Source organism: Mauremys mutica, chromosome 3 (assembly GCF_020497125.1).
Source record: "Mauremys mutica isolate MM-2020 ecotype Southern chromosome 3, ASM2049712v1, whole genome shotgun sequence".
NCBI classification, from domain to species: Eukaryota; Metazoa; Chordata; order Testudines; family Geoemydidae; genus Mauremys; species Mauremys mutica.
This window is the reverse complement of record NC_059074.1, coordinates 68,833,323-68,855,944: the sequence shown is the minus strand read 5'-3', so window position 1 is coordinate 68,855,944 and position 22,622 is coordinate 68,833,323. Positions and strand designations below refer to the sequence as shown.

At 45.3% G+C, this 22,622-nt stretch overlaps 1 long non-coding RNA gene across 1 annotated transcript in view; it reads left to right on the top strand.

Annotated features, from left to right (window-relative positions):
* LOC123367247 overlaps nucleotides 1–6,432 on the top strand; it is a 33,827-nt gene extending 27,395 nt beyond the window's left edge. Inside the window, exon 4 of the long non-coding RNA XR_006578375.1 lies at nucleotides 6,317–6,432. This is a non-coding gene — a long non-coding RNA (uncharacterized LOC123367247). The remainder of the gene's footprint in view (nucleotides 1–6,316) is intronic.
* The last annotated feature ends 16,190 nt before the right edge of the window (nucleotides 6,433–22,622 follow it).

The following is a 22,622-nucleotide window of genomic DNA, read 5'->3' as shown; positions in this document are numbered from 1 at the left end:
AAAACACCACTCATCCTGGAAAAGAAATGTATCCTGAACTGGGCAGAAACCACATATCTTATCAGAAATGGGGAGAGAAAAGGATTTGCCACTTACGGCACATTCAGTGTGGCTGTGTTAGAGATTCAGATACAAATATATGAAGTTGTGTGTTTGCAAATGAGAGATTAATGCAGCTAACAGCTGTGCTGTTAGACAGCCTGGGGATGAGGGGGCACAACTATTGAACTTAATGGCAGCTGAGAATGTGCAGCACCTCCTCGGAGTCACTTAGCATTTAGTACAGGATTCAGGGTCTTCATCAATTAGTGTAACTGCAATTTGACCTTCTGTACAAACCCCCCTGCCCACTGAAACATTTATTTTCCTACTTGTCACCATAAACTTATCCAGGTATTTTATCCATATCTCATTTAGCCTCCTCTCCTCTAATGATAGCCCAGAATAATTCAGCACCTTATCCTGGTGTTCATTTTGACAAGCAATAAACTCACTCTTATCTTGTTTGATGTCTGAGTTTGGCTTGTGCAGCTAGTTGAAATTTCAGACATGGCAAGAGGGAATGCTCCGTTGCAGAAGCATGAATTGAGTCTGAAATTAAAGCTCCATTTAGTTTAATTGTCCTTGATTTTATCAAGCATATGAAATGACTGATTCTGTATACAAAAATAAATACATAGGAAGGCAGCTCAGAAATGTCTTCCTTTCAACAGTAGCAATTTTATAAAGTCTCCTTTTTTGTTCTATGGTCCTGTGTTCAGTCTCAAAACTGGTCACATCTTTCTAATAAAGGCCATTTTGGTAACTATAGGATCCATTGTCATTAGAGATGAAAAGGATCCTATTAGATCATTGAGTCCCAGCCCTGGCAAAAGCAAAGGACAGTCTCCCAACAGAAGATGAGTGATACTATGGGTGACACTATATCTTGTATTAGTATTTGACAGATTTCGTGTTTTATATTTTGTCCCTAGAATGAGCACATGATTTGGATAGCTGCGCTGTGCAATATTGATTTGTTTCAATCCAACAGGTCTTCCATGCCTCGAAATGAAGGGTGCATATTCTTGCTTCTGTCAAATTGACTACTTCAGACAGGTCTAGAAAGATTTTTCCAAAGTGAACATAGAATTTTCACCAGTATTTTTCTGTCCCTTCAGTATTTTTATTATTAATTTACTACAGAACCCAAAAGTGTGCTAAGTGCCTTACTGTACAAACCAAAGGGTTTGAGTTTTACCTTTTCTCCCTAGGAATAATAATAATATCTGCTCTTATATAGCATTTTTTCATCAGTAGATTTCAAAATGCTTCACAATCTTTTAAATGTATTTATCCTTGCAATATCCCGGTGAGGTAGGGAAGTGCTGTGATTCCCATTTTATATAAGGGGACCTGAGGCACAGAGAGACTACAGGCTGGTTTACACTACAGCTGCTATTGTGGCACAGCATCAGGATAGCATGGACCCTTCCTACATCAACAGAAGGGTTTTTGCCATCCCTGTAGTTAATCTGCCTCTGAGAGGTGGTAGCTAGATTGATGGAAGAATTCTACCATTGACCAAGCTGCATCTACACTGCGAGTTAGGTAGCCCTAACCATGGCTCTCAGGGCCGAGAAACTTTTCACAGCCTTGAGAGATGTTGATCTAATTTTTAAGTGTGGACTAGATCAAAGTGACTTGTCCAAGGTCACACAGAAAGTCTGTGGCGGAGCCAGGAATTGACTTTAGGTCTCCCGAGGCCTAGGCTAGAGCGCTAAGCACTGGACATTATGCTAAACTGAGTAACTACAAATACTTTGGAGCAGTGTTTCTCAAACTGGGGTCCATGAGGGTACTCCAGGGGGTCTCTGGGCCCCGCTGACCAACTCCTCCCCCTCTCTCCCAGCACCTCCTGCACACCGGGGACCAGCTGGAAGGGAGGGGAAGGAGTGGGGATGGGGACACTCAGGGGAGGAGGCGGGGAAGAGGGGAGGGAAGAGGTGGGGTGGGGTCTTGGGGGGTGGGGCGGGGCCTGGGGCTGAACAGGGAGCTTGCGGGTCCGCGGCAAAATTTCGACTCAAAATGGGGGTCCTTGGGTTACTAAAGTTTGGGAACCGCTGCTCTGGAGGATTCCACAGGGAGTGACAGGGTGATTGTGCGAAAAGCAAGGTGCTATTCCCCTCTTTAGACACAATGGCATCGCTATAGTTAAACCCACAGCACAGTGCCCTCTCTTTACAGTTGTCCAGGTTTGCCTGAGCCCATTAGGAATGCCTCAGGATTTACAGTGTTACCTCAACCTCCCTATTCCCTCCAGGGACTATTTAGAATACTGCAGATGCTGGGGTAACGTTTCATTGTTATCTAAGGCTATTGGCAAATATGTAAAGCTGACCACTGTACCTAGTTTGAAAAACGCATTGGTGTGTTTTATTCTGCTCATGTTTTAGTCTCAAAGAAAAACCAGCTGATTGGTTTTCTTAGATAATAAAACTGTTCTAACAGGTTATGGCCTCAAAAGAAACTCCTTTCAAAATAGTTTCCAGCTGAAATCATAAGACTTTTTTTCTTTAATACGGTAACAATATGGGGCAGTTCTCCACTGGTGTACATTGTCATAGTTCCATTAGCGTCAATGGGGTGATAAAAATTTACACCAGATGAGTATGTACTCCTTTGGGTTTTAAAAAAAACCCACTGATAGCAGAAATGTGGTGAAACTGGCTTATTCTGAATATACATTCCCTTTTTTATTCTTAGTACAGGGAAGGAAATCTTTTTAATATAAGATGGGGGAAAAAGACATTCAGAGTGCAAGAATTACCACTTTTACTTTACTTGCTTTGCATGGCTTTGACATAAGACATATGATCCAATTTGGATTAAAACACGAATAAGCAAGTTATGCTCCTACACATTTTTACATATTCCGATTCTGATATTTTCCTAACAGATGATTTCTGAAAGGAATAGGGCTGGTTGTGACTTACACAAAGTGGGACTCCTGTTGTCAAAGTCATCAGAACTAATCTACCACATCTTTTTTTAAACGACCAGAAATGTCAATATACCAATATGTTTGTAATAGTTCACCTATTCCCAATTTCATCTTCCTCCTTCCCTGCCTTTCTGCACTGTACTACAATACTTTCCACTCCTGGTGTGCCTTCCATTTGAAATTCTCATGCTTTACAAACATTAAGCATCACAACACCTTTGAGAGGTAAGTAAGTATTGTTATCCCCATTTTACAGATGGGGAAACTGAGGCTTGGGGCTTGAGGGACAAATTGTCAGTGACCCAACTTCTTCTTTAAACATATTAATTTATCATTTATTTAGTTTTGTTTACACACCAAAAAGAAGTGCTTAGTCATTCACTCTGCATGCCCTTAACGGAACCTGAAATATATAACAGAAGTAATACACAAATGTAATTGATGTGCAGCATTGCAATTCAATATATTCCACCACCAGCAAATAGCAACTGAAAGCTCAAATTGTGTCCCATATGCCTACACGTGAGTGAATGACACTGTGATCTGGCACTTGCCCCTCTCTCCTCCCCCCCTCCCCACTCTGCCCTTCTACTATAACCATAGAACCATCAGAAGACTCACTACCCCACCCCAAGTTGAGAACCTCTTTTCTGTGGGGGGTGGGGGGCACACTGAGGTTTTGCCTAAGGCAGTGGTAGTCTTGTATATCACATGTGCTGTCTAGTTTATGGAAAGTGAGTGCCCTCTCAATTTCTATAGTGCACAGGGCCCCAGCCTTCTTTAACCAGGGACTGCCCCACAGTTATTTAGATATTGATAAGGCCTCTATCACTATAAGATCTGACCTTCACTCCCTACCCCCATCACTTTGTCAATTTCTTGCTACAACATGATGCTTATTCTTCATGTTTCTGCAATTTTGGCTGCCTGATGGTTTTATCCTGATGGCCTGAAAAGAGATTATTTCCATTGATTATACTCTGAGGCCTTTTGCAGAGGGGTAGCAACTTTGTTAGCATGAGCAGCAAATTTAATTTTTTTCCCCTGCTATACATTATAGAAGAAAGTGCCAGTGCAGTCTGTAGTCAAACATCACCTACTGTCAAATATGAAATATAAATCTATCAGTAGCAAGACTTGAACTGACCTCTGGAAGAGCACAAAGTCTGTGGAGAACTAGCTTCCTTAATAAATGCCTATTTACAAGCACAGATTTCTACAAACATCTGACCAAAAGATTTCTCTATGAAACCAAATGGGTACTATAGCTGACTGTGTCTACAAATAAATTGGCATAATTCATGGTACAGCAGAATGACTCATGGGTGCAATTATCATACATTCACATCCTGAGATGAAAGTGCATGCTATACCTTTACTTGCTGTTCAGTGCCTCTGATGATTTGAGAGTTTCCTGTTCCTCTGGGCTATCATATACCTGATTTGCCTGAGAACATCTTGAAACTACGTCATACCAATGCTGTCTTGCTGAAACTACTCTGCGAAGCAGCAACAATAAATTAATGGCTGGTGCAATATCCAGCAACTTTGTCAAATGCTGTATTCTCCACCTCCCTGAAACCTATAGTTATGAAACTTTGTGGATGTTCCTTTTCCCCTATAGTCCTGATATTTCTATTTATAATATTCTGCTCCTTACAGTGCTTGCATAGTCCAAGGGTACTGTGAGGATAGCTGTATGAGCAAAGCTGAATTTTTTTAATCACAATTTTTTTTAGAAGTCTCATCCTGAGTTTTATAAAATATTTTTTCTAGTTCTTCGGGCAAAAAAATAACATTGGACATGCTCCTCAGTGTCCTTGGTAGCCACTGCAGCACCAATCAGTGATATTGACATGTACCAAATAGCATTTCCTGTCATAGTTGTTTACACTTTCAGTAGAAAATATGGCCAAGTTATTTGCAGTAATGGGACATAGCAGATTTGAAAATGTTCATGCCCATGATGAGTTCCATCATTTTCATACAGATTGGAAATGTACGGTTAGGAAGGGATTGCCTCCGAGCTCTGTCTCACCTCTCTCCCTCCCTCACCCCACATCTCCATGTGATGGGTGTGTGCATACAGTATATGTGTGCTTAACCCTAGAAGCCTGTGCTGTCAGAAAGATCTTCCTGGAGCTGACACTGATCTGGGCATAGGCTTGCTTGTGCTAATGCAATGTGAAAGAGCAATGAAGCTCTCATCTGTCAGCCCTATATATATGAATTTAAATTAAACCTCATTTAGCTAGGTGCTCCCCTTTGATTTACTGGCAAATACCTCTCACTGTTTGAGGCTTGTTAAATTTCTAGCAAACACTTCACTGACCAGCTGTTCCTATTAAGTCCTAAGTGTGCCACAGAGCAGGGTCAATTCTGCTTCACTTTTGATAGCTCTTACATGTTGTCCCTGTGGAGTTTTTCACAGACAGGGTATTATATCCATCACACTGGGGGATGTCTGGTTAATATGAATAAAATATTCTTGGTCCTCAGCCTCTGTTCCCTCCAGTTCTCACATTTGTCTGCTATGAGTGAATAAAACCTCTAATAAGCTTCCTGTCAAGAGATGAGGTGGTATCATTTTTTAATTTAAGCATTTCTTTTTATTATTGAATGCTGTTTACTATGAACCAGTCAGTCATTTTTCAGATGAGTGCAAAAGAAACTTTTCGGAGCTGCTGCAATGTTGCAAGTATTAGTTAGAAATCAGAGCTTGCTTCCATTTTCTTCATATCTCACTGGATAAGGGTGAGGATTCTGCATTCAGAAGAAGCTATTTTTAACATCCAGGGAAATATTTCATGCACACAGTAAAAATGCTAGAGATTTGAGTTCTCCTGACTCATTATGGTACAGTAACGAGATTTTACATTTATATAGTGCCTCCATTCTGAGTGATCCCAAAGTAGTTCACAAACAATAGACAAACTTCAAACATACACCACTGAAATGGTGGAGCATAGAAAGAGCATAGAAAGAAATTAGTGCTCATGGCACAGCAGTAGAGGGAGGAAAAAAATTGGCCAAGGGCATCAGGGCAAACCCCTTCTTTGATCAAATATGCCATGAGAGCTATAATGTCCATGGACAGTAGAACAAACCTTGTTCTTTAAAGTTCTAATCTGAAACATCAACATGTGGTAAACTGCACGGAACTTAATTTAGCTAGCTTCCAGGATCAAGAGCTATGTTGACCCTGCCAGGACCTGAGAGAGTTGTAAGTATTCCATACTTAAGGCTTAAGACCATTATTATATTTTATTAATGTCTCACTTTGCTTTATTATTTATTCATGTGGCATTTATAGTTATGCATGGTGCTTTACAGATCAGCAAAGGCACAGTTTCTACCCTGAGGAGCCTGGCAATCTAAGGCCCCAATTCTGCAAAGATTTACACCAATATTTCATAGGACTTTTCACAAGCACAAAGTTAAGGAGATGGGTAAGTCTTTACAGGTCAGGGCCTGGGTGAAATAACACTTCCTGTGATGGAGGGAGAACCCTCAGGCAAGTGGGTGGCAATTGGTCTGAAAATTATATAGTGTAAGGCCCTGAGGTTCCCTGTTCACACATTAAACATTGTTAGTTCCTAAATGAATTTTTTTACCAGTGTTTTCTTATGCTGGTGTGGGAGTGGAGCATCATCACTCTATTCCCACTGGCTGTGCGTCTGATGCATGTAGATCTAAATTTTCAGTCAAATGGGATTTAGTCAATTGGGATCCGTTAACACAGAACTAGAACTGGGGACTATGTTCTGTAATTTTTCCTCTTACCTGTTGATTGAAAAATTAGCATGGATATGTTCTCGGGGATCTGTCAGAAATCTATATTCAAAATTATATTACCAGCCATTAATAATTATGTAATATTTATAGGCAAAGATTTAATAGCATCATTTGAAAATTCTGCGTGTGCCAGTGAAGACATCACACTGTATTCCCAGTCCTGTCAGTTCTACTTAGAGTTCGTCTGCTGCCATCAGACTCTTTGTAGGACTGGACTCGTCGTCCTCTTTTTAATGCTAAGCAAGTTGCAAATTGGCTTAGAAATGTAAAAGCTCTTCTAATCTATAGGCACCCTCTCTCCCCCTTTTAGCTTTAGAACAGCTGAAGGCATCCATTAAAACAGTTAGGAAATGAATAAATGAATGTAAGAAATACAGTTTGTTGTCAGATCTCTCGACTACCAATACTCACGTAATTACAGACTTTAGCCCAAAGAGATCAGGGAAATGACCTACACCTCTGAAAGCGTAATTCTGAGTTTATATCATCTGCCACCGAGATAGAGGGGAAACTTACTTTCCCACCTGTAAGTGAATTGAAAGGTACTTGCAAGATTAGAGATGATGCTATCTTTATTTGTTACCAAGCTCTCACTCCTGACAAGGAAAGGCCACTGACCTTTCTGCGTAGCTCGAAAGCTTGTCTCTCTCACCAACAGAAGTTGGTCCAATAAAAGATGCTACCTCGCCCACCTTGTCTCGCTAAGGAAAAGTTAGGGCAGTTATCTGACGAGCTGCTTTTTTCTGTAAGTAAAAGAAATGGCCCACCAGACTCTTGTCAAGGTGGCTGGAAATTCTTGACAATGTTATTTTTATACACGGAGTGCCTTATACCAGTAAGCTTGGCCATGTGTCTCTCTGCACCACATGGAAGAAAGGAGGATGCTATCTCTCAGTCATATGTTGGAAGAGACGCTAGAGGGGGAGGGCACTTGTTCAGATTCAGCCACCAAACTGAAAGGAGGGTTGGGGGCGATTTTCCTGCCTCTGTTGGAGTCAGCCCCTCTCTGCATCCTGTTAAATAATCCCTGCCAGATATGACTCATCCCTGGGGCTCATAAAAATACTTCTGAGTAGCTTTATTATTTTCTTTTGCCTTTCAAATGGACTGAGAGAGGTAATGGGAATTTTCAAAAGATATCCCTAGGGGAAATTATTCCTTAGCACTGCCTCAAGCTCTTTAAACCCTCACTCATTTTTAGTGCTATAAACAGAGCACTGTACTGTAGTATCAATCCATTTGGTGTATTTTTCAGGAGCAAAATTTAAACATTGTCAACATAAGTTGTTGCCTCTTTCATTTGTCATGATTACGAACAAATATTTTTGTCTAAATAGGAAAGGAAAACAAATTAATAGATTCCTTAGTCCCTCCCACCCTCTTCTCTGCAAATACATGTGGCTTGAGTCGTTGGCATTATCACAGGTTTAAGGGAGGGGGGATTTTTGGGTGGCCCTTGTTAAAACACTGGCAGCATATCACTTGCTGTGGAACACAGGGGATGAACGTTGGTATCTGCTGAAAATAGCAGCATCCTTAAGATTCTGTCACGTTATTCTAAGGGGAGTTTTCTGGCAAACCTTAACAGCTTTCTCTATAAATCAAGGCTCTGAACTTTAATATCTTAGATCTGAATATTGGAAATGTTATATCATGTTAAGCGTCATCTATTGATATTTTGGCTGTAGCATATTTAATAATTCACAGAAAGATTAACATTTAATTAACATAATACTAGAAATTACAGTTTTGATAAATTCTCACTGACTTCTCTTGCATTAGACACACAGGAAATAATCTTGAGGGCTGTCATTTAAAAAAAAAGTGAAACAGCGGGGAAACGGGGTAAGTAATGACCCTTGCAAAAACGTGTGACAGTATTTTTACAGTGATGGTCCATATAACTATTTTACAATAGCAATACTGTGATGTTTGGGAAGTTACTGTACAATACCCTAAATAGCTACCCTGCTGGGATTGTTCGTAGCATGTTGTGATCGTCATCATAAGGTTGCCACCTGGCTAGTTCTCAACAGGCTGTGCTGTGTGTGTGTGTGTGCGTGTATGTATGTTTTGGGGGGTTAGTTTCCTTTTGCATAAAAGCCAGTGCAAGCTAAGCAGAAACCAGGCTGTTTTGACTTCTGCTTCTATGAGATAGAGGTGAGCAATTTGTCATTTTGACATTTTCAATTAAAAAGAAACATTTTACCAATCCTGAAATCAAAATGTTTCATTTCAATTTGTTGAACTGATTCAAAATGCTTCATTTCGACCATTAAACTGCATTTTCCCACGATGGCACATTGCCTCATGGGAGCTGTAGGTCAGGAGCCTGATGCCCCTGCTCTCCCCTATAGGCCAGGTTCCCTGACTGGACTGCATCTCCTATAGTGCACCATGCAGAGCTTGGTCAAAGGGAAATCAACATGACATGTCACAGAATGAATGCAGCGTTCAGAGGGGGTCTGAACTACAACTCCTGTTAGGCAACGTGCAGACAGGGAAATGCAGTTTAAGGTTTTACTGAACTGATTCAGAATGAAATATTTTGGGTCAGTTCAATGATATAAAATATTCTGATTTAGGTCCAGCTGACCTGAAACAAAATATGTCATTGTAATTTTCCCAATGGAAAATGGAATTTGACTGGAAAAATGGAAAGTATCAATTATGCAGAAATGGCATTTTCCAACAGAAAAATTCCCAGTTAGCTCTAGTCTCCATTTTTGCTGATGACCATTCTATTGTTGTAGCAAGTCCTGGTCATGCAGAGAGCTGAGGCTATCCCTGTGTCTGCTCAGGCTCAGCCCAGGCCAGTTGGGATGTGACACCCTCGCCTAGCTAGCCATGGATAGAAGAAAGCAACATAAAATATTAACAAAAATCATTCTGGATTATCTGCAAGCACCAAAGGCTTCTGACAGAGTAGCTAACTGATTTTAGGGTGAGAAAAATCAATTATGAATTAGGCATTTGTCATTGCAAAAAAGGGGTAAAATCATAATTTTGCTTTTAAAAAAAACTAACAAAATTTCAGTGTAGCCTCCACCCCCTTTGCAAGGGGGCAGTGCCCCAAGAGAAGAGACGCATGTTTTGGGGCCCCAGTGGGGTCGAAACGCAGAGTCCTGCACTGTTGACTTCCCCAAGTAGCTGAACGGAAGCGGGAGGTCACAAGCCCGTCATCCTGGTAAGCCTGTTCCCTCAACCAGTGGGAAGAGGGGACACGACAGCAGTCACCAGCAGTTAATGAGATGGCAGGAGACAGCCAGACAGCACAGGAAATGGTCTGACCATGTGAAGAGCCCTGGATGCCTGGGAAGGCTATAATTAGTCCTGCTTCTTCTCCACGTGGCAGAGACCAGCTGGGGAGTGGAGGAGAGAGAAGGTCTGCCTACAGCTGGCCAATGCAGCACTTGGCCCTGCACCTGGCCTGACTGCATCACTTCCAGGCTCAGGAACCAGCCTGTCTTTCCCCTCATCCTGTTTAAAAGCCTCAGGAGGGGACAATCCTTTCCTCCTACAACCTGCCTGCCAGCAACAGCAGGAAACGGACAGTCTCACCTGACTGTACCCTGCTTGCCCTGCAGCCAGCCTACGCTGGATTCCAGACCCCAATTTATCAAGATCCCTCGGCATTTTAGCTCTATCCTCCAAAGTATTGGCAACTCCCTCCCCCCCGGCTTTGTCTCATCTGCAAACTTGAACAGTGCGAGCTCTATTCCTACATTCAGGTAATTAATAAAGATGTTAAACAACACAGGACCCAGAACAGATAGATCCCTGTGGAACCCCACTTCAGACCTCCCTCCAATCCAACATTATTCCAGTAATAGTCTTTGTTTGCAGTTGTTTAACCAATTATGTATCCACTTAATGGTAGTTCCATAAGACCACATTTCTCCAGCTTGCTTATCAGAATGTCATGGGCGACTGTGTCACAAGCCTTGCTGAGTCCAGGTATATTATATCCAATGCATTCCCCCTATCCACCTAACCAGTTACCTTGTCAAAGAAGGAAACCAAGCTGGTTTGGCATGATTTGTTATGGGTAAATCCATGCTGGCTACTATTGGTTACCCATTCATCCTTCAGGTATTTGCAAATTGAATGTTTTACGCATTGCTTTAGTAGCTTCCCAGGTATCAAAGTCAGACTGACTGATTTATAGTTCCCTAGCTCCTTCTTTTTCACCTTTTTAAAGATGGGCACTACATTAGCCCTTCTCCAGTCTCCCAGGACCTCTCCTGTCATCTATGAGTTTGTAAATATTGTTACCAGTGGCTTCGAGATTTCCTCAGCTAATTCCTTCAGTATCCTTGAGTGAATTGCATCTAGCACCGCTGATTTGAATTCATTCAGATTGGTCAAAAGATCTCTGACATGTTCTTTACTTACGTTGATCTGCATCCCTTCCCCACTTCTCTAGTCATCCGGTCACATGTTATTTTTTGTGAGACGACTGAAGCAAAGTAGGCATTGAGCAGCTCTGCTTTCCTATCATCTTCTATTACCAGCTCATCTCCACTGAGCAGCCAACTTACACCATCCTTGATCTTTCTTTTTTGTCTGACATGTTTCAAGAACTCCTTCTTGATGTCTCTAACATTCCTTGCCAGCTGTAACTCATTCTTTGCCTTGGCTTTCCTGATTTTGTCCCTACACACTCATGCTATCCCATGTATACTTCCCTGGTGACATGCCCATCCTTCCATTTCCTGTATGTATCCCTTTTGAGTTTTAGATGACTAAAAAATGCCTTGTGCAGCCATATTAGCCTCCTGTGGCACTTCTCATCTTTCCTCTGTGTTAGAATACCTCCATGTTGAGTCTCTAGTATTGCATCTTTTAGGAACTGCCAGCCCCCTTTGATTCCTTTTCTTTCCAAGGGACCTTGCCTACTATTTCTCTGAGCTGTTGAAATCTGCTTTTCTGAAGTCCAGTGTCCTTGTTTTGCTGTTCTCACGTCTTCCTTTCCATAGGATCTTGAATTCTATCAGTTCATGATCACTTCCTCCCAAGTTCCCGACCACCCTCACATTCGCAACTAATTCATCACTGTTGATTAAACCAGATCCAAAATGGATGAGCCCCTAGTTATTACGCCTCCAGCTGCAGTCACTCCTGTGCCTGCCTTGTTACTAGCCTTGCTCCTACCCTGATCTAGTCCACCCCCCTGCTTACTTCCTGACACTTGGCTGTGACTCCAGGTTTCTGGCTCTGGCTCTGATTCCCAATTCTATTCCTGGCTGCTGACTCCTCCTCCAACAACTAGGCCTGGCCACCCACAACAACATTTGTGACAGGTGCTATTGACTTTATATGTTGCCTACTCTCTATTTCTACCAGCCATGTATTTGGAATGTAAATAAGCTCATCAGACACATGTTCCATTTTATGAGAGCAGAACTGCATAAAAGAGTGTAGCAGAATATGAATAACCCATTTTTGGCATATCCCAAGCTTTGGAGCTGATTTATATGAGAGTCAGAAATAGGCACTGTGTGAAAAGGGCTCACTTACCAATATGGAAGGAAGAAGTAGGAGACTATTGTGATGGGTTCGATCACAGACACCCACTTAGGACTGTCACCTGATGTGCTGAGACTGCCTCTGAGCCCGTTTTCTCTGCCAGTTTGGGCCTCCAGAACCCTGCCTTTTTGAGCCACATATGCCAGTCTGCTCCAGCACAGACCCAGGGTCTGAACCACGTACCCCAAAGCTTCAGACTTAACTGAAAACAGCTTAAGAAGTGCTCCTGTCTCCAGCACCCAGACACCCAACTCCCAATGGGATCCAAACCCCAAATGACTCTATTTTACTCTGTATAAAGCTTATACAGGGTAAACTCATAAATTGTCCACCCTCTATAACATTGATAGAGAGATACGCACAGCTGTTTGCTCCCCAAGGTATTACTTACTTATTCTGGGTTAATTAATAAGCAAAAGTGATTTTATTAAGTATAAAAAATAGGATGTAAGTGGTTCCAAGTAATAACAGACAGAAGTAAGTTACCAAGCAAAATAAAACAAAACACGCAAGTCTAAGCCTAATACATTAAGAAACTGATTACAGGTAATATCTCACCCTCAGAGATGCTCCAATAAGCTTCTTTCACAGACCGGACTCCTTCCTAGTCTGGGCCCAATCCTTTCCCCTGGTACAGTGCTTGTTAGTTCCAGCTCAGGTGGTAACTAGGGGATTTCTCATGACTGGAACCGCCTTTGTTCTGTTCCACCCCCTTATATAGCTTTGGCACAAGGCCGGAATCTTTTGTCTCTCTGGGTCCCCTCCCCTCCTCCTAAATGGAAAAGCCCCAGGTTTAAGATGGATTCCAGTACCAGGTGACGTGGTCACATGTCCTGTGGGACCCCCAAGCCTTCATTCTTCCTGGCCTGACTCACATGAAGGCTTGCAAGTAAACAGAGCCATTTACAACCAATTGTCCTAGTTGATGGGAGCCATCAAGATTCCAAACCACCATTAATGGCCCACATTTTGCATAATTACAATAGGACCTCAGAGTTATATTTCATATTTCTAGTTTCAGATACAAGAGTGATACATTTATACAAATAGGATGACCACAATCAGTAGATTATAAGCTTTGTAATGATACCTTACAAGAGACATTTTGCATGAAGCATATTCCACTTACATTATATTCACACTCATTAGCATATTTTCATAAAATCATATGGAGTGCAATGTCACAACTATGTTATGCTGATTTAAGAAAAATGTTGCTCACTGAAACGGAGACACATGACACATAGCAAGTTGTCATGCTGGGGCCTAGTTTGTGTGGGAGCTATTTGGGTTTAAACCAGTACTCTGTCCATTGATCTTTGCCGTTCACTTGTTACAGCACGTGTCTTCAAAAGAAACTAAAAATAACCAGTGTGTCTTTGAAAAGGTGATAAATTAAAAACAGCGGCTAAAAAACCCAGCATTTGAAAAAGTCAGATAGAGCTTTAATTTCGTTTCTAGTGTGTAGGGGGGTGGGGGAATCTATTTCAAAGGTTGAGTCTGAAAGAAGGTATCTCTGAACTCTGTGTCCTTACACAGAGAGCTGAAAATCATTAGACTACTTAGCAGCATCAACACAGGAGCCAGAGATGGGGCTGAGCCACAAAGGGTCAACTCTAGATCTGAAATCTCCCAAATAACTGGGATTTTGGTTCAGCTTCCTGCTAATAGAAACCTGTAATTTATGGCTCAGAGTCCAACATAGGCCAGAAGACAGACTAAGGTTCAGGTATCAGGAGACAGGGTCAGGTTACCAGGAGGTCAGAATCTGAGACAGGCCAGAGGTCAAACAGAGAGGCAGGGGGCAGGCAGGAAGGAAGTTACCAGGGGATCAGGATCAACTGCCAGGTTGCAGACAGCAATTGAAGAACAAACCAGGATCAGAAGCTGGAGTCTAGGATCTATTGTGACTCATGAGTAAGGTCTGGAGCAGAGACAGGTAGGCGGTCTGCCTTGTTGCTCAGACATCTTCCTGGTTTAAATACTGGGACCAGCCAATCAGTGGGCTGCAAAGGGCTGCCATTCAGGTCCTGCTAGGCGGTACTTCCTGCCAAGCACAGATTCACAGGATCCTCCCACAGGAGCCAAGCCTAAGCCTCCAGAGGCAATGTGGCAGAGTCAGCAGCACAGAACCCTCCTGGGCCGAGGTGCTAGCCCTGCAGGTTCTTACACCACAGATGTTATGCTTTTTAAGAGTAAAATTGAGGTGGTTAGATTCTTCTGCAAAATCTGGATTCCTTGCTTTACTGTCACATTGCCCCTCAAGGGTTTAATTAGGAAACCAGAACTCCCACAGCCAGGTGGATTCTGGGGGAACATCTAAGCAACTATGTTCTTGTAAGAGCTGTGGCATTGGTTCTGGGGTCCAGGCAGCAGGAATGCAGGGTCCCACTGCCTAAGAAGAGCGTTAGTCACAAGTTATGCATCTGGGAGTGTGCCTGAATGACCCAGAGTTAGGAACAATGATCAGCCATTACCCAGACCCAAGGGGCTTAGAAGCACATAGGATCTAGCATCATTTGGATCCAATCATAACATTGTGGTGTCTGTCCTGAGAGTATGGCTATAGAATTCTATAGCAGAAAGAATTCTCAATTAATTCCATAGGTTGTTTTTTAAATCTTACAGCAGGGATATCGTTCTCTATTAAACTCTATATTCTTTTTGAGTATTCCTTATAGAAACACATTGCTAGGAAGCGCTGTCTCCTAAAAGTGTGTTTTAAAACCAACCTATAGAATTAATTGAGAATTCTTTCTTCTATGGAATTCTATAGATGGTTTAAATCTCTCTAAACAGGTTGCTCATTCTCTGTTAAATTCTCAGTGTAGGATGTTCCCATAAGAGTTGGATGCTAATGTGATAAAAAAAGACGGTTACTCACCTTTGTAACTGTTGTCCTTCAAGATGTGTTGCTCATATCCATTCCAATTAGGTGTGCGCACGCCGCGTGCACGTTCGTCAGAAGATTTTTACCCTAGCAACACTCGGTGGGTCGGCTGGGTCGCCCCCTGGAGTGGCTATAGCGCTGAATATATACCCCTGCTGACCCAACGGCCCTTCAGTTCCTTCTTGCCGGCTACTCCGACAGAGGGGAAGGAGGGCGGGTTTGGAATGGATATGAGCAACACATCTCGAAGAACAACAGTTACAAAGGTGAGTAACCGTCTTTTCTTCTTCGAGTGCTTGCTCATATCGATTCCAATTAGGTGATTCCCAAGCCTTACGTAGGCGGTGGGGTCAGAGTGAGATGTTGCAGAATGCAAAACTGCTGAGCCAAATGCTGCATCATCTCTGGACGTTTGGACCAGTGCATAATGTGAGGCAAAGGAGTGGACCGAGGACCAGGTAGCTGCACGACAGATCTCCTGGATGGGTACGTGAGCCAGGAAGGCAGCAGAAGAAGCCTGAGCCCTGGTGGAATGTGCAGTGAAGTGGCTCGATGGAACATGGGCCAAGTCATAGGAGATACGGACGCACGACGTCACCCAAGATGAAATCCTCTGGGAGGAGACAGGTAGGCCCTTCATTCGGTCTGCCACTGCAACGAAGAGTTGGGGCGTTTTACGAAAGGGCTTTGTCTGCTTGATATAAAATGTGAGCGCCCTACGGATGTCTAGGGAGTGCAATTGTTGCTCCCTTCGCGATGAGTGTGGCTTTGGAAAGAAACCGGAAGGCAGATATCATGGTTGATATGAAAGGCTGAAACCACCTTAGGGAGGAAGGCCGGATGTGGTCGCAACTGCACCTTGTCCTTGTGAAACACAGTATACGGTGGGTCCACCGTGAGAGCCCGAACCTTGGAGACTTGTCTGGCCGATGTAATGGCTACGAGGAAAGCTGTCTTCCAGGACAGGTATAGCAGCGAGCAGGTTGCCAGTGGCTCGAATGGGGCAGTCATAAGTCTGGTTAGAACCAGGTTGAGGTCCCAGGTTTTGGCGGGGCAGCCAACTTGGGGGTATAAGCGCTCCAAGCCCTTGAGGAACCTAGAAACCATAGGGTGCGAGAATACGGAGCGGCCACTCTCCCCTGGGTGGAAGGTAGAGATGGCTGCCACGTGCACCCACAATGATGATACCGCCAGGCCCTGCTGTTTGAGAGACCAGAGGTAGTCCAAGATGGAATGGATCAGGACCTCAGTGGGAGTAACATTGTGTGTTTCGCACCAGCAGGAGAAACGCTTCCACTTGGCCAGATATGTTAACCGAGTGGAAGGTTTCCTACTACCCAGGAGTACCTGTTGTACCGAGGCAGAGCAACGTAACTCGGATCGGTTTAACCACGCAGCAGCCATGCTGTGAGGTGCAGGGAATGCAGGTCTGGGTGGTGAAGTCTGCCATAATCCTGCGTTATAAGGTCTGGGTGAAGAGGCAGGGGAATCGGGTTGGCTATCGACAGGTCGAGCAACATGGTGTACCAGTGCTGCCTGGGCCACGCTGGAGCAATCATGATCAGGTGCGCTCTGTCCTTGCGGAGTTTTAGCAGGACCCTGTGAACCAGCGGGAAGGGTGGAAAGGCGTACAGCAGTTGGCTCGTCCACGGCATCAGAAATGCGTCCAAGATCGAGCCCGGGGAGAGGCCTTGGAATGAGCAGAACGTCTGGCATTTCCTGTTCTCTCGGGAGGCAAAGAGGTCTATGTGGGGAAAGCCCCACCTCCGGAAAACAGAATGGATAACGTCCGGACGAATCAACCACTCATGAGACAGGAAGGATCTGCTGAGGCGATCCGCCAGGGTGTTCCGAACCCCTGGGAGAAAGGACGCTACCAGGTCTATCGATTGGGCTATGCAGAAGTCCCAGAGGTGGATGGCTTCCTGACAAAGAGGGGAGGACCGTGCTCCTCCCTGCTTGTTTATGTAAAACATGGCCGTTGTGTTGTCTGTGAACACTGAGACACAACGGCCTTGTAGGTGCTGCTGAAATGCCTGGCACGCAAGGCGGACTGCTCTCAGCTCTTGGACATTGATGTGCAAGGCCAGCTCTTGAGCTGACCAAAGGCCTTGGGTGCGAAGCTGACCAAGGTGAGCACCGCAGCCGAGAGATGACGCATCCATTGTCAGGGACACCGAGGGCTGGGGCGGATGGAACGGCATTCCTGCACACACCAGGGAGGGCGTCGACCACCACTCGAGTGAGCCTAGGATGCTCGGGGGGATCGTGACGATCATGTCTATGCTGTCTTTGCCCGGGTGGTACATCGAGGTGAGCCACGATTGGAGGGGACGGAGGCGTAGCCTGGCATGCTTGGTCACGAATGTGCAGGCAGCCATGTGACCCAGGAGACCAAGGTAAGTGCGAGCCGAAGTTGTCGGGAAGTTCCGTAGACCTTGTATAAAATTGTTACCATCGCCTGAAACAGAGGCTGAGGTAAGCAGGCTGTGGCGAGATTGGAGTCCAGGATGGCCCCAATGAATTCTATTCTCTGTGTGGGAACCAGAGTGGATTTCTCCATATTGATCATCAGGCCTAGACGCAGGAATAGGTCCTTGACAATGCCCACATGACAGGTAACTTGGGCCTCGGAGGTCCCCCGAATGAACCAATCGTCTAGATACGGAAAAAAATGTGTATCCGACGGCGGCGGAGGGAGGTGGCGACTACAGCCATGCAATTTGAATACTCTTGGGGCTGTAGAGAGGCCAAACGAAAGGACCGTAAACTGGAAATGATGACGGTTGGCCACAAACTGAAGGTACCTTCTGTGTGGAGGATAAATGGTGACGTGAAAATACGCGCCCTTCATATCGAGGGCGGCATACCAGTCTCCGGGATCCAAGGATGGGATGACAGTCCCCGTGGATACCATGCGGAACTTCAGCTTTATCATGAACTTGTTGAGTTCCCGCAGGCCTAGGATAGGTCTGAGACCTCCCTTCGCCTTGGGGATTAGGAAATAGCGGGAGTAGAACCCTTTGCCCCTTTCGTCCTTTGGTACTTCCTCTATAGCTCCGATGGTGAGGAGCGTCTGCACCTTTTGCAAGAGGAATTGCTCGTGAGAGGGGTCCCTAAAGAGAGACGAGGATGGAGGCGGTACCCAAGTTCCACTGTGCGTAGGACCCAACGATCTGAGGTTAGATGGGACCACGCAGGGAGGAAAAAGGAGAGGCGGTTGTAAAAGGGAGGGAACGGATCCTGGGTAATAACTGGTACGCCGTCCTCGGGCGTGCCTTCAAAAGTTAGGCTTTGGTCCCATTGGTGGTTTAGAGGGACCCTGATTTTGGTCCCCTTGGGGTCCTGACTGACGCCTACAACCGCCTCGGCCACGCCTGCTGGCAAAGTCCTGTCTTTGTCTAGGCGCAGGGTAAGGGCGGTGAGGCTGGGGACGGAAAGGTCGGCGCTGAGTCACTGGTGTGTGCATGCCGAGAGAGCACATAGTGACCCTGCTGTCCTTTAGGCTTTGCAGCCTAGGGTCAGTTTTTTTGGAAAACAGGCCTTTGCCATCGAAGGGCAAGTCCTGTATAGTATGCTGCAGCTCCGGGGGAAGGCCCGACACCTGGAGCTATGAAATGCGCCTCATGGCAACACCCGAGGCCAGAGTCCTGGCAGCGGAGTCAGCTGCATCCAATGAGGCCTGGAGGGAAGTTCTCGCCACTTTCTTCCCTTCTTCCAGGAGGGCAGCAAACTCTTGACAGGAGTCCTGAGGAACCAACTCCGTAAATTTGCCCACCGCCGCCCAGGTGTTGTAATTGTAGCAGCTAAGCAGGGCTTGTTGGTTTGCTACGCAGAGTTGCAGGGCCCCTGCCGAGTACACCTTACGGCCTGGTAAGTCCATTCGCCTAGCCTCCTTGGATTTAGGGGCTGGTGCCTGCTGGCCATGGCGTTCCCTCTCATTGACGGACTGGACGACAAGGGAGCAGGGGGGAGGATGTACATATAGGTACTCGTACCCCCCTGGAGGGTACCATGTACTGACGTTCGACTCCCCTTCCCGCGGGCGGGATAGTGGCTGGAGACTGCCAGATGGTATCCGCATTGGCCTGGATCGTCCGAATGAACTGTAGGGCCACTCTAGTGGGGGCGTCAGCCGACAGAATGTCTACGACCAGATCCTCTATCTCCGAGACTTCCTCCACTTGGAAGTTCATACTGAGTGCCACCCGTCTCAGGAGGTCCTGATGGGCCCTTAAGTCAATTGGAGGAGGGCCCGAGGAGGATGTTCCTGCCACTGCATGATCTGGGGAGGAGGAAGAAGAAAGGCCGGGGACAAGCGGGTCCTGTGTGGGCTTGTGCTCCTGGATGACCTCCTGTTCCGGTGGGATCTGGGAGTCCGGTGGCTGAACCGGGGCTTCCTCCAAACTGGTCGGAGGGGGACGGCTAACTGTCGCCTCTGTTCCGTCAGAGCACTGGGTGCCAGAGTGAGATGGGATCACAGGTACGCCTTGGGCCTGGTGGCACGCCCAAGGTGTCCAGAATGACCACTGATGGGGGCCAGGGTCTTGGGCCTGGGGCTCCTGGAAGACTCTGGTGGGCACATCCAAATCACGGTCCTGCGCGCATGAACTGCCCATGTGGGACGACACTGATGCATGTCTGGATGGCCATGGAGGAGCTGAAAAGCCCTGGGCAGAGTCTCCCTCTCTAGCTGACGTCGCTCGACATGGCACCGGGGATCGGTACCGGGAGGCGTACCGGGAGCGACAACGGGACCTGCGACCGGAGCGGTGCCGGGAGGTCGACCGAGATCTCGAGGCTCGACGTCGGGAGTGGCTACGGGAGTCACGGTGCCTGGAGTGGTGCCGGGAGCTGGAGCGGTGCCGAGTGTACCGGGCCGGCGAACGGGACGCTGACCGGTGCCGCGAGTACAACCGGTACCGAAATGGAGAACAGTGCCGGGACTGCGAGCGGCGTCGGGACCTGGATCGGCGTCGGTGCCGGCGACGGCCGGTGCCGAGAGGCCTTGGCGGTACCGGCGCGATCCGGTGCCGAGGGAGCGCTTCTTGAAGACTGTCCAGCGATCGGTGCCGAAGGCGGAGGAGTAAGAGCTTCCTCCATCAGGAGCTGCTTGAGACGAAAGTCCCGCTCCTTTTTTGTTCTCGGCTTAAAGGCCTTACAAATGCGGCACTTATCTGTTAGGTGAGATTCCCCAAGGCACTTAAGACAGGAGTCGTGGGGATCTCTTGTCGGCATCGGCTTGTGGCAGGCCGAGCACGGTTTGAAACCCAGTGAACCGGGCATGGGCCCTGGCACCGGATGCGAGGAAGGGGATAATCCCCGAACCCCTCTGAACTATATACACTAACTATACTACAAACGAATAAAGTTAACTACAACTATATAAATCTGAACTATATACACAAGAATTAACGAGAGAACTACGAGTAGCTAGGGAAGTGGAGGTCAGCTAAGTTGTGCTCCACTGTCACAACGACCGACACGGGCGGTAAGAAGGAACTGAAGGGTCGTTGGGTCGGCAGGGGGTATGTATTCGGCGCTATAGCAGCGCCACTCCAGGGGGCGACCCAGCCGACCCACCAAGTGTTGCTAGGGTAAAAATCTTCCGACGAACGTGCACGCGGCGCACACACACCTAATTGGAATCGATATGAGCAAGCACTCGAAGAACTTAATTATTACTGAGGGTCATGTTTGTGTGTCCTGATCCACCTCACTGTGGCTCTTTGACTCCCTTGAATTAGCCATGGCACTCATTTCCAGTAACTTGCTAAACTGGTCCCTGACCTAATGCTTAGATGCTAGTGTAATGGCAGTTTTGCCAAATCTCACAATTTTATCAAAGCTCTAAATGTTTGATGTCTTTTCTTAAAGTTCCAGCTACTGGAAACAAGAGAGTTGCATGAGAACTGTTTTTCAAAGTGAGTGTCTAGTCCTCACAGTTGCAGAGAAAAGCTTGAAAATGTAACCTGAGTGTATTCTAAAGGCTCAGAAATCGGAAAGCCAAAAAGAAGAACCCAGCATCTATTATTTTTTTTAAATGTCATGATTGGCTTAAAATCTCATGATTTTGGGGTCCGACATGATTTTTGAATGGTTGAGGTTCTCAGTATTGTGATGGGCTCTATAGAAAGTGCTTAAAAGGATAGATGTCTGTATAGATAGAAATTCAGTCCTGAGCCCATAAGCTGTTTCTTCCATAGGTATGGTGTATGCTGGCAAGGTACTTTTAATGGTTGGCTTGACAGAGAATGTGACAGACAAAATAGTTTTTTATGTGCTCCTAATCCCAGGAATACAAACAGGAGCTCTATATTCCCTCTGTTTAACTTACTCCCTGGTGGCTATCAGAATTTAGATTCAAACTACATGTTTGTAGGCATTGCTTCTGGCAGGGAAGAAGTTAATTTGTTTGTTATTTTTGTTGTTTTTTTAAAAGCTCTGATGTGAATTATCCATTTTTGGCAAGTGAATGGGAACAGATACATGTACTCAGTATTTTCTGTCACACACACTATTATTAGTAAGAAACACATTTCCTTTTGGGGGTGAACATTAGGGACAAAAATAAGGCTGTTCAGATTACCTTTATTAACTCTGCTAAAGCAATTGTGCTGGCATTTAGACGAACTGTCAAATGCATTTGCACAGCAGAAAATGGGATACATTCAAAGTTCTTTTCTCGTTAAGAAGAAAATAGGGGCTTTTAGGCACTGGAAATGTAATAGCCAATTTTTGATAATGAATTTTAACATTTTCAGAAAGAAAACAAATATTCCATTCGACCATTTTAGTGCAAAAGGAGGAAAATAGCTCTATATTATCCACCATAACCCTGAAAGCTCTGGGTAGCATTTGGTGCCTGTTTACTATCCACACACAGACATTTACCTTCAGTGACACATCATTTGGCTAAGGCTCGGGTTGTATGTTCAATATGTACTGTATGCCTCAATCACTGGAATGAATTTGTTTTACTGCATAAGCCAGTGAAGGCACACAGACAAGGCATCTTTTAGTAGCATGGTGTTCTTCCAATCCTCATGCAGGATATATAATCTTTTTGAAGAATGGGCACTTTTTGCTTGTGTCCCACCCCCAGTTCATTTGAGTTCTCAAACACCCTAAAATGTTTTGGTTATTAAGAAATGGTGATTATACCTGGTGGGAAGCCTGAAGCCAAGTGGGATGCTGGGTATGTTTATTTGTATAATAGTACCCAGAATGGTCTTGCTCTGTTTTATTTCATAGCAATGCTAGTGTCCTTAGAACATGCTCTGTGGTTGGACTGTGCTTGTGTGTATACTAAATTGATGAGCCACTCAGATTTTGGAGTAAGTGACTTTTTCTTCAGTGAACAAAAGTGCTCTCTCTGAATTTGGCCCTCTTTCTACTGGCTACGTTGCAAACAGGAATTGTGGG